The sequence below is a fragment of the Lonchura striata genome, chromosome 5 (genome assembly GCF_050655825.1).
Source record: "Lonchura striata isolate lonStrDom1 chromosome 5, ASM5065582v1, whole genome shotgun sequence".
In the NCBI taxonomy this organism is placed as follows: Eukaryota; Metazoa; Chordata; class Aves; order Passeriformes; family Estrildidae; genus Lonchura; species Lonchura striata.
In genome coordinates, this window is record NC_140707.1 from 12,836,707 (window position 1) to 12,850,957 (window position 14,251).

Consider the following 14,251-nt stretch of genomic DNA (forward strand, 5'->3'; position numbering starts at 1 on the left):
GGCTGGGACCTGACTGCAAAAAGTCCTTATATATCGAAGGATGGACCCCAGACCAAAGTTGTCCCCACCTCAAACTTGTGCTGCCCTGATAGACCCAAGGGAGCCCTACAAACTGACATCAGGAACCTGGACCTGTGAGTTTTCTTTCCAAGGGAAAAAGGACAAAGGATGTGCCCAAGGGCCCCTGGCCCAGGACCTGACTGCAAAAAATCCATATATCGAAGGATGGACCCCAGACCAAAGTTGTCCCCACCTCAATCTTGTGCTGCCCTGATAGACCCAAGAGAGCCCTACAAACTGACATCAGGAACCTGGACCTGTGAGTTTTCTTTCCCAGGGAAAAGGGACAAAGCGTGTGCCCAGGGGCTCCAGGACTGGGACCTGACTGCAAAAAATCCTTATATCGAAGAATGGACCCCAGACCAAAATTGTCCCCATCTCAAACTTGTGCTGCCCTGATAGACCCAAGGGAGCCCTACAAACTGACATCAGGAACCTGGACCTGTGAGTTTTCTTTCCCAGGGAAAAGGGACAAAGGATGTGCCCATGGGTCCCTGGCCCTGGCCCAGGTCCTGACTGCAAAAAATCCTTATATCGAAGGATGGACCCCAGACCAAAGTTGTCCCCACCTCAAACTTGTACTGCCCTGATAGACCCAAGGGAGCCCTACAAACTGACATCAGGAATCTGGTCCTGTGAGTTTTCTTTCCCAGGGATAATGGCCAAAGGATGTGCCCAGGGGTCCCTGGCCCAGGACCTGACTGCAAAAAATCCTTATATCGAAGGATGGTCCCCAGACCAAAGTTGTCCCCACCTCAAACTTGTGCTGCCCTGATAGACCCAAGGGAGCCCTACAAACTGACATCAGGAACCTGAACCTGTGAGTTTTCTTTCCCAGGGAAAAGGGACAAAGGTTGTGCCCAGGGGCTCCAGGGCTTGGACCTGACTGCAAAAAATCGTTATATCAAAGGATGGACCCCAGACCAAAGTTGTTCCCACCTCAAACTTGTGCTGCCCTGATAGACCCAAGGGAGCCCTACAAACTGACATCAGGAACCTGGACCTGTGAGTTTTCTTTCCCAGGGAAAAGGGACAAAGGATGTGCCCAGGGGCCCCAGGGCTGGGACCTGACTGCAAAAAGTCCTTATATCTAAGGATGGACCCCAGACCGAAGTTGTCCCCACCTCAAACTTGTGCTGCCCTGATAGACCCAAGGGAGCCCTACAAACTGACATCAGGAACCTGGACTGGTGAGTTTTCTTTCCCAGGGAAAAGGGACAAAGGATGTGCCCAGGGGCCCCAGGGCTGGGACCTGACTGCAAAAAGTCCTTATATCGAAGGATGGACCCCAGACCAAAGTTGTCCCCACCTCAAACTTGTGCTGCCCTGATAGACCCAAGGGAGCCCTACAAACTGACATCAGGAACCTGGACTGGTGAGTTTTCTCTCCCAGGGAAAAGGGACAAAGGATGTGCCCAGGAACCCCTGGGCTGGGACCTGACTGCAAAAAGTCCTTATATATCGAAGGATGGACCCCAGACCAAAGTTGTCCCCACCTCAAACTTGTGCTGCCCTGATAGACCCAAGGGAGCCCTACAAACTGACATCAGGAACCTGGACCTGTGAGTTTTCTTTCCCAGGGAAAAGGGACAAAGCGTGTGCTCAGGGGCTCCAGGGCTGGGACCTGACTGCAAAAAATCCTTATATCGAAGAATGGACCCCAGACCAAAATTGTCCCCATCTCAAACTTGTGCTGCCCTGATAGACCCAAGGGAGCCCTACAAACTGACATCAGGAACCTGGACCTGTGAGTTTTCTTTCCCAGGGAAAAGGGACAAAGGATGTGCCCATTGGTCCCTGGCCCTGGCCCAGGACCTGACTGCAAAAAATCCTTATATCGAAGGATGGACCCCAGACCAAAGTTTTCCCCACCTCAAACTTGTGATGCCCTGATAGACCCAAGGGAGCCCTACAAACTGACATCAGGAACCTGGACCTGTGAGTTTTCTTTCCCAGGGAAAAGGGACAAAGGATGTGCCCAGGGGCCCCTGGCCCAGAACCTGACATCAAAAAATCCTTATATCGAAGGATGGACCCCAGACCAAATTTGTCCCCACCTCAAACTTGTGCTGCCCTGATAGACCCAAGGGAGCCCTACAAACTGACATCAGGAACCTGGACCTGTGAGTTTTCTTTCCCAGGGAAAAGGGACATAGCTTGTGCCCAGGGGCCCCTAGCCCTGGGCTGTGGCCTGACTGCAAAAAATTCTTATATCGAAGGATGGACCCCAGACCAAAGTTCTCCCCACCTCAAACTTGTGCTGCCCTGATAGGCCCAAGGGAGCCCTACAAACTGACATCAGGAACCTGGACCTGTGAGTTTTCTTTCCCAGGGAAAAGGGACAAAGCGTGTGCCCAGGGGCTCCAGGGCTGGGACCTGACTGCAAAAAATCCTTATATCGAAGAATGGACCCCAGACCAAAATTGTCCCCATCTCAAACTTGTGCTGCCCTGATAGACCCAAGGGAGCCCTACAAAGTGACATCAGGAACCTGGACCTGTGAGTTTTCTTTCCCAGGGAAAATGGCCAAAGGATGTCCCCATGGGTCCCTGGTCCTGGCCCAGGACTTGACGGAAAAAAATCCTTATATCGAAGGATGGACCCCAGACCAAAGTTGTCCCCACCTCAAACTTGTGCTGCCCTGATAGACCCAAGGGAGCCCTACAAACTGACATCAGGAACCTGGACCTGTGAGTTTTCTTTCCCAGGGAAAAGGGACAAAGCATGTGCCCAGGGGTCCCTGGCCCAGGACCTGACTGCAAAAAATCCTTATATCGAAGGATGGACCCCAGACCAAAGTTGTCCCCACCTCAAACTTGTGCTGCCCTGATAGACCCAAGGGAGCCCTACAAACTGACATCAGGAACCTGGACCTGTGAGTTTTCTTTCCCAGGGAAAAGGGACAAAGGATGTGCCCAGGGGCCCCTGGCCCAGTACCTGACTGCAAAAAGTACTTGTATCGAAGGATGGACCCCAGACCAAAGTTGTCCCCACCTCAAACTTGTGCTGCCCTGATAGACCCAAGGGAGCCCTACAAACTGACATCAGGAACCTGGACTGGTGAGTTTTCTTTCCCAGGGAAAAGGGACAAAGGATGTGCCCACGGTCCCCTGGCGCGGGACCTGACTGCAAAAAATCCTTATATCGAAGGATGGACCCCAGACCAAAGTTGTCCCCACATCAAACTTGTGCTGCCCTGATAGACCCAAGGGAGCGCTACAAACTGACATCAGGAACCTGGTCCTGTGAGTTTTCTTTCCCAGGGAAAATGGCCAAAGGATGAGCCCAGGGGCCCCTGGGCTGGGGCCTGACTGCAAAAAATCCTTATATCGAAGGAAGGACCCTAGACCGATGTTTTCCCCACCTCAAAATTGTGCTGCTTGATAGACCCAAGAGAGCCCTACAAACTGACATCAGGAACCTGGACCTGTGAGTTTTCTTTCCCAGGGAAAAGGGACAAAGGATGTGCCCAGGGGCCCCTGGGCTGGGCCCTGGCTGCAAAAAATCCTTTTATCGAAGGATGGACCCCAGACCAAAGTTGTCCCCACCTCAAACTTGTGCTGCCCTGATAGACCCAAGGGAGCCCTACAAACTGACATCAGGAACCTGGACTGGTGAGTTTTCTTTCCGAGGGAAAAGGGACAAAGGATGTGCCCAGGGGCGCCAGGGCTGGGACCTGACTGCAAAAAGTCCTTATATCGAAGGATAGACCCCAGACCAAAGTTGTCCCCACCTCAAACACGTGCTGCCCTGATAGACCCAAGGGAGCCCTACAAACTGACATCAGGAACCTGGACCTGTGAGTTTTCTTTCCCAGGGAAAAGGGACAAAGGATGTGCCCAGGGGTCCCTGACACTGGGCTGGGCCCTGACTGCAAAAAATCCTTATATCGAAGGATGGTCCCCAGACAAAATTGTCCCCACCTCAAACTTGTGCTGCCCTGATAGACCCAAGGGAGCCCTACAAACTGACATCAGGAACCTGGACGAGTGAGTTTTCTTTCCCAGGGAAAAGGGAAAAAGGATGGGCCCATGGGCCCCTGGCTCAGGACCTTTCTTCACAAAATCCTTATATCGAAGGATGGACCCCAGACCAAAGTTGTCCCCACCTCAAACTTGTGCTGCCCTGATAGATCCAAGGGAGCCCTACAAACTGACATCAGGAACCTGGACTGGTGAGTTTTTTTTCCCAGGGAAAAGGGACAAAGGATGTGCCCAGGGGCCCCTGGGCTGGGCCCTGACTGCAAAAAATTCTTATATCGAAGGATGGACCCCAGACCAAAGTTTTCCCCACCTCAAACTTGTGCTGCCCTGATAGACCCAAGAGAGCCCTACAAAATGACATCAGGAACCTGGACCTGTCAGTTTTCTTTCCCAGGGAAAAGGGACAAAGGATGTGCCCAGGGGCCCCTGGCCCAGAACCTGACATCAAAAAATCCTTATATCGAAGGATGGACCCCAGACCAAATTTGTCCCCACCTCAAACTTGTGCTGCCCTGATAGACCCAAGGGAGCCCTACAAACTGACATCAGGAACCTGGACCTGTGAGTTTTCTTTCCCAGGGAAAAGGGACATAGCTTGTGCCCAGGGGCCCCTAGCCCTGGGCTGTGGCCTGACTGCAAAAAATTCTTATATCGAAGGATGGACCCCAGACCAAAGTTGTCCCCACCTCAAACTTGTGCTGCCCTGATAGGCCCAAGGGAGCCCTACAAACTGACATCAGGAACCTGGACCTGTGAGTTTTCTTTCCCAGGGAAAAGGGACAAAGCGTGTGCCCAGGGGCTCCAGGGCTGGGACCTGACTGCAAAAAATTCTTATATCGAAGAATGGACCCCAGACCAAAATTGTCCCCATCTCAAACTTGTGCTGCCCTGATAGACCCAAGGGAGCCCTACAAAGTGACATCAGGAACCTGGACCTGTGAGTTTTCTTTCACAGGCAAAATGGCCAAAGGATGTGCCCATGGGTCCCTGGTCCTGGCCCAGGACCTGACTGCAAAAAATCCTTATATCGAAGGATGGACCCCAGACCAAAGTTGTCCCTACCTCAAACTTGTGCTGCCCTGATAGACCCAAGGGAGCCCTACAAACTGACATCAGGAACCTGGACCTGTGAGTTTTCTTTCCCAGGGAAAAGGGACAAAGCATGTGCCCAGGGGCCCCTGGCCCAGGACCTGACTTCAAAAAATCCTTATATCGAAGGATGGACCACAGACCAAAGTTGTCCCCACCTCAAACTTGTGCTGCCCTGATAGACCCAAGGGAGCCCTACAAACTGACATCAGGAACCTGGACTGGTGAGTTTTTTTTCCCAGGGAAAAGGGACAAATGATGTGCCCATGGTCCCCTGGCGCGGGACCTGACTGCAAAAAATCCTTATATCGAAGGATGGACCCCAGACCAAAGTTGTCCCCACCTCAAACACGTGCTGCCCTGATAGACCCAAGGGAGCCCTACAAACTGACATCAGGAACCTGGACCTGTGAGTTTTCTTTCCCAGGGAAAAGGGGCAATGCATGTGCCCAGGGACCCCTGGCCCAGGACCTGACTGCAAAAAATCCTTATATCGAAGGATGGACCCCAGACCAAAGTTGTCCCCACCTCAAACTTGTGCTGCCCTGATAGACCCAAGGGAGCCCTACAAACTGACATCAGGAACCTGGACTGGTGAGTTTTCTTTCCCAGGGAAAAGGGACAAAGGATGTGCCCAGGGGTCCCTGGCCCTGGGCTGGGCCCTGACTGCAAAAAATCCTTATATCGAAGGATGGTCCCCAGACCAAAGTTGTCCCCACCTCAAACTTGTGCTGCCCTGATAGACCCAAGGGAGCCCTACAAACTGACATCAGGAACCTGGAGCTGTGAGTTTTCTTTCCCAGGGAAAAGGGACAAAGCATGTGCCCAGGGGCCCCTGGCCAAGGACCTGACTGAGAAAAATCCTTATATCGAAGGATGGACCCCAGACCAAAATTGTCCCCACCTCAAACTTGTGCTGCCCTGTTAGATCCAAGGGAGCCCTACAAACTGACATTAGGAACCTGGACCTGTGAGTTTTCTTTCCCAGGGAAAAGGGACAAAGCATGTGCCCAGGGGCCCCTGGGCTGGGACCTGACTGCAAAACATCCTTATATCGAAGGATGGACCTCAGACTAAAGTTAACCCCACCATAAACTTGTGCTGCCCTGATAGACCCAAGGGAGCCCTACAAACTGACATCAGGAACCTGGACCTGTGAATTTTCTTTCCCAGGGAAAAGGGACAAAGCGTGTGCCCAGGGGCTCCAGGGCTGTGGCCTGACTGCAAAAAATCCTTATATCGAAGGATGGACCCCAGACCAAAGTTGTCCCCACCTCAAACTTGTGCTGCCCTGATAGACCCAAGGGAGCCCTACAAACTGACATCAGGAACCTGGACCTGTGAGTTTTCTTTCCCAGGGAAAAGGGACAAAGCATGTGCCCAGGGGCCCCTGGCCCAGGACCTGACTGGAAAAAATCCTTATATCGAAGGATGGATCACAGACCAAAGTTGTCCCCACCTCAAACTTGTGCTGCCCTGATAGATCCAAGGGAGCCCTACAAACTGACATCAGGAACCTGGACCTGTGAGTTTTCTTTCCCAGGGAAAAGGGACAAAGGTTGTGCCCAGGGGCTCCAGGGCTTGGACCTGACTGCAAAAAATCGTTATATCAAAGGATGGACCCCAGACCAAAGTTGTCCCCACCTCAAAATTGTGCTGCCCTGACAGACCCAAGGGAGCCCTACAAACTGACATCAGGAACCTGGACCTGTGAGTTTTCTTTCCCAGGGAAAAGGGACAAAGGTTGTGCCCAGGGGCCCCTGGCCCAGGACCTGACTGCAAAAAATCCTTTTATCGAAGGATGGATCAGAGACCAAAGTTGTCCCCACCTCAAACTTGTGCTGCCCTGATAGATCCAAGGGAGCCCTACAAACTGACATCAGGAACCTGGACCTGTGAGTTTTCTTTCCCAGGGAAAAGGGACAAAGCATGTGCCCAGGGGCCCCAGGCCCAGGACCTGACTGCAAAAAATCCTTATATCGAAGGATAGACCCCAGACCAAAGTTGTCCCCACCTCAAACTTGTGCTGCCATGATACACCCAAGGGAGCCCTACAAACTGACATCAGGAACCTGGACCTGTGAGTTTTCTTTCCCAGGGAAAAGGGACAAAGGATGTGCCCAGGGGCCCCTGGCCCGGGACCTGACTGCAAAAAATCCTTATATCGAAGGATGGACCCTAGACGAAAGTTGTCCCCACCTCAAACTTGTGCTGCCCTGATAGACCCAAGGGAGCCCTACAAACTGACATCAGGAACCTGGACTGGTGAGTTTTCTTTCCCAGGGAAAATGGCCAAAGGATGAGCCCAGGGGCCCCTGGGCTGGGGCCTCACTGCAAAAAATCCTTATATCGAAGGAAGGACCCTAGACCGATGTTGTCCTCACCTCAAAATTGTGCTGCCCTGATAGACCCAAGAGAGCCCTACAAACTGACATCAGGAACCTGGACCTGTGAGTTTTCTTTCCCAGGGAAAAGGGACAAAGGATGTGCCCAGGGGCCCCTGGCCCGCAACCTGATTGCAAAAAATCCTTATATCGAAGGATGGACCCCAGACCAAAGTTGTCCCCACCTCAAACTTGTGCTGCCCTGATAGACCCAAGGGAGCCCTACAAACTGACATCAGGAACCTGGACTGGTGAGTTTTCTCTCCCAGGGAAAAGAGACAAAGGATGTGCCCAGGAACCCCTGGGCTGGGACCTGACTGCAAAAAGTCCTTATATCGAAGGATGGACCCCAGACCAAAGTTGTCCCCACCTCAAACACGTGCTGCCCTGATAGACCCAAGGGAGCCCTACAAACTGACATCAGGAACCTGGACCTGTGAGTTTTCTTTCCCAGGGAAAAGGGACAAAGGATGTGCCCAGGGGTCCCTGACACTGGGCTGGGCCCTGACTGCAAAAAATCCTTATATCGAAGGATGGTCCCCAGACAAAATTGTCCCCACCTCAAACTTGTGCTGCCCTGATAGACCCAAGGGAGCCCTACAAACTGACATCAGGAACCTGGACGAGTGAGTTTTCTTTCCCAGGGAAAAGGGAAAAAGGATGGGCCCATGGGCCCCTGGCTCAGGACCTTTCTTCACAAAATCCTTATATCGAAGGATGGACCCCAGACCAAAGTTGTCCCCACCTCAAACTTGTGCTGCCCTGATAGATCCAAGGGAGCCCTACAAACTGACATCAGGAACCTGGACTGGTGAGTTTTTTTTCCCAGGGAAAAGGGACAAAGGATGTGCCCAGGGGCCCCTGGGCTGGGCCCTGACTGCAAAAAATTCTTATATCGAAGGATGGACCCCAGACCAAAGTTTTCCCCACCTCAAACTTGTGCTGCCCTGATAGACCCAAGAGAGCCCTACAAAATGACATCAGGAACCTGGACCTGTCAGTTTTCTTTCCCAGGGAAAAGGGACAAAGGATGTGCCCAGGGGCCCCTGGCCCAGAACCTGACATCAAAAAATCCTTATATCGAAGGATGGACCCCAGACCAAATTTGTCCCCACCTCAAACTTGTGCTGCCCTGATAGACCCAAGGGAGCCCTACAAACTGACATCAGGAACCTGGACCTGTGAGTTTTCTTTCCCAGGGAAAAGGGACATAGCTTGTGCCCAGGGGCCCCTAGCCCTGGGCTGTGGCCTGACTGCAAAAAATTCTTATATCGAAGGATGGACCCCAGACCAAAGTTGTCCCCACCTCAAACTTGTGCTGCCCTGATAGGCCCAAGGGAGCCCTACAAACTGACATCAGGAACCTGGACCTGTGAGTTTTCTTTCCCAGGGAAAAGGGACAAAGCGTGTGCCCAGGGGCTCCAGGGCTGGGACCTGACTGCAAAAAATTCTTATATCGAAGAATGGACCCCAGACCAAAATTGTCCCCATCTCAAACTTGTGCTGCCCTGATAGACCCAAGGGAGCCCTACAAAGTGACATCAGGAACCTGGACCTGTGAGTTTTCTTTCACAGGCAAAATGGCCAAAGGATGTGCCCATGGGTCCCTGGTCCTGGCCCAGGACCTGACTGCAAAAAATCCTTATATCGAAGGATGGACCCCAGACCAAAGTTGTCCCTACCTCAAACTTGTGCTGCCCTGATAGACCCAAGGGAGCCCTACAAACTGACATCAGGAACCTGGACCTGTGAGTTTTCTTTCCCAGGGAAAAGGGACAAAGCATGTGCCCAGGGGCCCCTGGCCCAGGACCTGACTTCAAAAAATCCTTATATCGAAGGATGGACCACAGACCAAAGTTGTCCCCACCTCAAACTTGTGCTGCCCTGATAGACCCAAGGGAGCCCTACAAACTGACATCAGGAACCTGGACTGGTGAGTTTTTTTTCCCAGGGAAAAGGGACAAATGATGTGCCCATGGTCCCCTGGCGCGGGACCTGACTGCAAAAAATCCTTATATCGAAGGATGGACCCCAGACCAAAGTTGTCCCCACCTCAAACACGTGCTGCCCTGATAGACCCAAGGGAGCCCTACAAACTGACATCAGGAACCTGGACCTGTGAGTTTTCTTTCCCAGGGAAAAGGGGCAATGCATGTGCCCAGGGACCCCTGGCCCAGGACCTGACTGCAAAAAATCCTTATATCGAAGGATGGACCCCAGACCAAAGTTGTCCCCACCTCAAACTTGTGCTGCCCTGATAGACCCAAGGGAGCCCTACAAACTGACATCAGGAACCTGGACTGGTGAGTTTTCTTTCCCAGGGAAAAGGGACAAAGGATGTGCCCAGGGGTCCCTGGCCCTGGGCTGGGCCCTGACTGCAAAAAATCCTTATATCGAAGGATGGTCCCCAGACCAAAGTTGTCCCCACCTCAAACTTGTGCTGCCCTGATAGACCCAAGGGAGCCCTACAAACTGACATCAGGAACCTGGAGCTGTGAGTTTTCTTTCCCAGGGAAAAGGGACAAAGCATGTGCCCAGGGGCCCCTGGCCAAGGACCTGACTGAGAAAAATCCTTATATCGAAGGATGGACCCCAGACCAAAATTGTCCCCACCTCAAACTTGTGCTGCCCTGTTAGATCCAAGGGAGCCCTACAAACTGACATTAGGAACCTGGACCTGTGAGTTTTCTTTCCCAGGGAAAAGGGACAAAGCATGTGCCCAGGGGCCCCTGGGCTGGGACCTGACTGCAAAACATCCTTATATCGAAGGATGGACCTCAGACTAAAGTTAACCCCACCATAAACTTGTGCTGCCCTGATAGACCCAAGGGAGCCCTACAAACTGACATCAGGAACCTGGACCTGTGAATTTTCTTTCCCAGGGAAAAGGGACAAAGCGTGTGCCCAGGGGCTCCAGGGCTGTGGCCTGACTGCAAAAAATCCTTATATCGAAGGATGGACCCCAGACCAAAGTTGTCCCCACCTCAAACTTGTGCTGCCCTGATAGACCCAAGGGAGCCCTACAAACTGACATCAGGAACCTGGACCTGTGAGTTTTCTTTCCCAGGGAAAAGGGACAAAGCATGTGCCCAGGGGCCCCTGGCCCAGGACCTGACTGGAAAAAATCCTTATATCGAAGGATGGATCACAGACCAAAGTTGTCCCCACCTCAAACTTGTGCTGCCCTGATAGATCCAAGGGAGCCCTACAAACTGACATCAGGAACCTGGACCTGTGAGTTTTCTTTCCCAGGGAAAAGGGACAAAGGTTGTGCCCAGGGGCTCCAGGGCTTGGACCTGACTGCAAAAAATCGTTATATCAAAGGATGGACCCCAGACCAAAGTTGTCCCCACCTCAAAATTGTGCTGCCCTGACAGACCCAAGGGAGCCCTACAAACTGACATCAGGAACCTGGACCTGTGAGTTTTCTTTCCCAGGGAAAAGGGACAAAGGTTGTGCCCAGGGGCCCCTGGCCCAGGACCTGACTGCAAAAAATCCTTTTATCGAAGGATGGATCAGAGACCAAAGTTGTCCCCACCTCAAACTTGTGCTGCCCTGATAGATCCAAGGGAGCCCTACAAACTGACATCAGGAACCTGGACCTGTGAGTTTTCTTTCCCAGGGAAAAGGGACAAAGCATGTGCCCAGGGGCCCCAGGCCCAGGACCTGACTGCAAAAAATCCTTATATCGAAGGATAGACCCCAGACCAAAGTTGTCCCCACCTCAAACTTGTGCTGCCATGATACACCCAAGGGAGCCCTACAAACTGACATCAGGAACCTGGACCTGTGAGTTTTCTTTCCCAGGGAAAAGGGACAAAGGATGTGCCCAGGGGCCCCTGGCCCGGGACCTGACTGCAAAAAATCCTTATATCGAAGGATGGACCCTAGACGAAAGTTGTCCCCACCTCAAACTTGTGCTGCCCTGATAGACCCAAGGGAGCCCTACAAACTGACATCAGGAACCTGGACTGGTGAGTTTTCTTTCCCAGGGAAAATGGCCAAAGGATGAGCCCAGGGGCCCCTGGGCTGGGGCCTCACTGCAAAAAATCCTTATATCGAAGGAAGGACCCTAGACCGATGTTGTCCTCACCTCAAAATTGTGCTGCCCTGATAGACCCAAGAGAGCCCTACAAACTGACATCAGGAACCTGGACCTGTGAGTTTTCTTTCCCAGGGAAAAGGGACAAAGGATGTGCCCAGGGGCCCCTGGCCCGCAACCTGATTGCAAAAAATCCTTATATCGAAGGATGGACCCCAGACCAAAGTTGTCCCCACCTCAAACTTGTGCTGCCCTGATAGACCCAAGGGAGCCCTACAAACTGACATCAGGAACCTGGACTGGTGAGTTTTCTCTCCCAGGGAAAAGAGACAAAGGATGTGCCCAGGAACCCCTGGGCTGGGACCTGACTGCAAAAAGTCCTTATATCGAAGGATGGACCCCAGACCAAAGTTGTCCCCACCTCAAACTTGTGCTGCCCTGATAGACCCAAGGGAGCCCTACAAACTGACATCAGGAACCTGGACTGGTGAGTTTTCTCTCCCAGGGAAAAGAGACAAAGGATGTGCCCAGGAACCCCTGGGCTGGGACCTGACTGCAAAAAGTCCTTATATACCGAAGGATGGACCCCAGACCAAAGTTGTCCCCACCTCAAACTTGTGCTGCCCTGATAGACCCAAGGGAGCCCTACAAACTGACATCAGGAACCTGGACTGGTGAGTTTTCTTTCCCAGGGAAAAGGGACAAAGGATGTGCCCAGGTGCCCCAGGGCTGGGACCTGACTGCAAAAAGTCCTTATATCGAAGGATGGACCCCAGACCAAAGTTGTCCCCACCTCAAACTTGTGCTGCCCTGATAGACCCAAGGGAGCCCTACAAACTGACATCAGGAACCTGGACTGGTGAGTTTTCTCTCCCAGGGAAAAGAGACAAATAATGTGCCCAGGGGCCCCAGGGCTGGGACCTGATTGCAAAAACTCCTTATATCGAAGGATGGACCCCAGACCAAAGTTGTCCCCACCTCAAACTTGTGCTGCCCTGATAGACCCAAGGGAGCCCTACAAACAGACATCAGGAACCTGGACCTGTGAGTTTTCTTTCCCAGGGAAAAGGGACAAAGGATGTGCCCAGGGGTCCCTGGCCCTGGGCTGGGTCCTGACTGCAAAAAAACCTTATATCGAAGGATGGTCCCCAGACAAAAGTTGTCCCCACCTCAAACTTGTGCTGCCCTGATAGACCCAAGGGAGCCCTACAAACTGACATCAGGAACCTGGACTGGTAAGTTTTCTTTCCCAGGGAAAAGGGAAAAAGGATGGGCCCAAGGGCCCCTGGCTCAGGACCTTTCTTCACAAATTCCTTATATCGAAGGATGGACCCCAGACCGAAGTTGTCCCCACCTCAAACTTGTGCTGCCCTGATAGATCCAAGGGAGCCCTACAAACTGACATCAGGAACCTGGACTGGTGATTTTTTTTTCCCAGGGAAAAGGGACAAAGGATGTGCCCAGGGGCCCCTGGGCTGGGCCCTGACTGCAAAAAATTCTTATATCGAAGGATGGACCCCAGACCAAAGTTGTCCCCACCTCAAACTTGTGCTGCCCTGATAGACCCAAGGGAGCCCTACAAACTGACATCAGGAATCTGGACCTGTGAGTTTTCTTTCCCAGGGAAAAGGGACAAAGGATGTGCCCAAGGGTCCCTGGCCCTGGGCTGGGCTTTGACTGCAAAACATCCTTATATCGAAGGATGGACCTCAGACTAAAGTTGACCCCACCACAAACTTGTGCTGCCCTGATAGACCCAAGAGAGCCCTACAAACTGACATCAGGAACCTGGACCTGTGAATTTTCTTTCCCAGGGAAAAGGTACAAAGGATGTGCCCAAGGGCCCCTGGCCCAGGACCTGTCTTCAAAAAATCCTTATATCGAAGGATGGACCCCAGACCAAAGTTGTCCCCACCTCAAACTTGTGCTGCCCTGATAGATCCAAGAGAGCCCTACAAACTGACATCAGGAACCTGGACCTGTGAGTGTTTTTTCCCAGGGAAAAGGGACAAAGCATGTGCCCAGGGGCCCCTGGGCTGGGCCCTGACTTCAAAAAATCCTTATATCGAAGGATGGACCCCAGACAAATGCTGTCCCCACCACAAACTTGTGCTGCCCTGACAGATCCAAGAGAGCCCTACAAACTGACATCAGGAACCTGGACCTGTGAATTTTCTTTCCCAGGGAAAATGGCCAAAGGATGTGCCCAGGGGCCCCTGGCCCGGGACATGAATTCAAAAAATCCTTATATCGAAGGATGGACCCCAGACCAAAGTTGTCCCCACCTCAAACTTGTGCTGCCCTGATAGACCCAAGGGAGCCCTACAAACTAACATCAGGAACCTGGACCTGTGAGTTTTCTTTCCCAGGGAAAAGGGACAAAGGATGTGCCCAAGGGCCCCTGGCCCAGGACCTCACAGCAAAAAATCCTTATATCGAAGGATGGACCCCAGACCAAAGTTGTCCCCACCTCAAACTTGTGCTGCCCTGATAGACCCAAGAGAGCCTTACAAACTGACATAAGGACCCTGGACCTGTGAGTTTTCTTTCCCAGGGAAAAGGGACAAAGGATGTGCCCAGGGGCCCCTGGCACAGGACCTGACTGGAAAAAATCCTTATATCGAAGGACGGACCCCAGTCCAAAGTTGTCCCCACCTCAAACTTGTGCTGCCCTGATAGACCCAAGGGAGCCC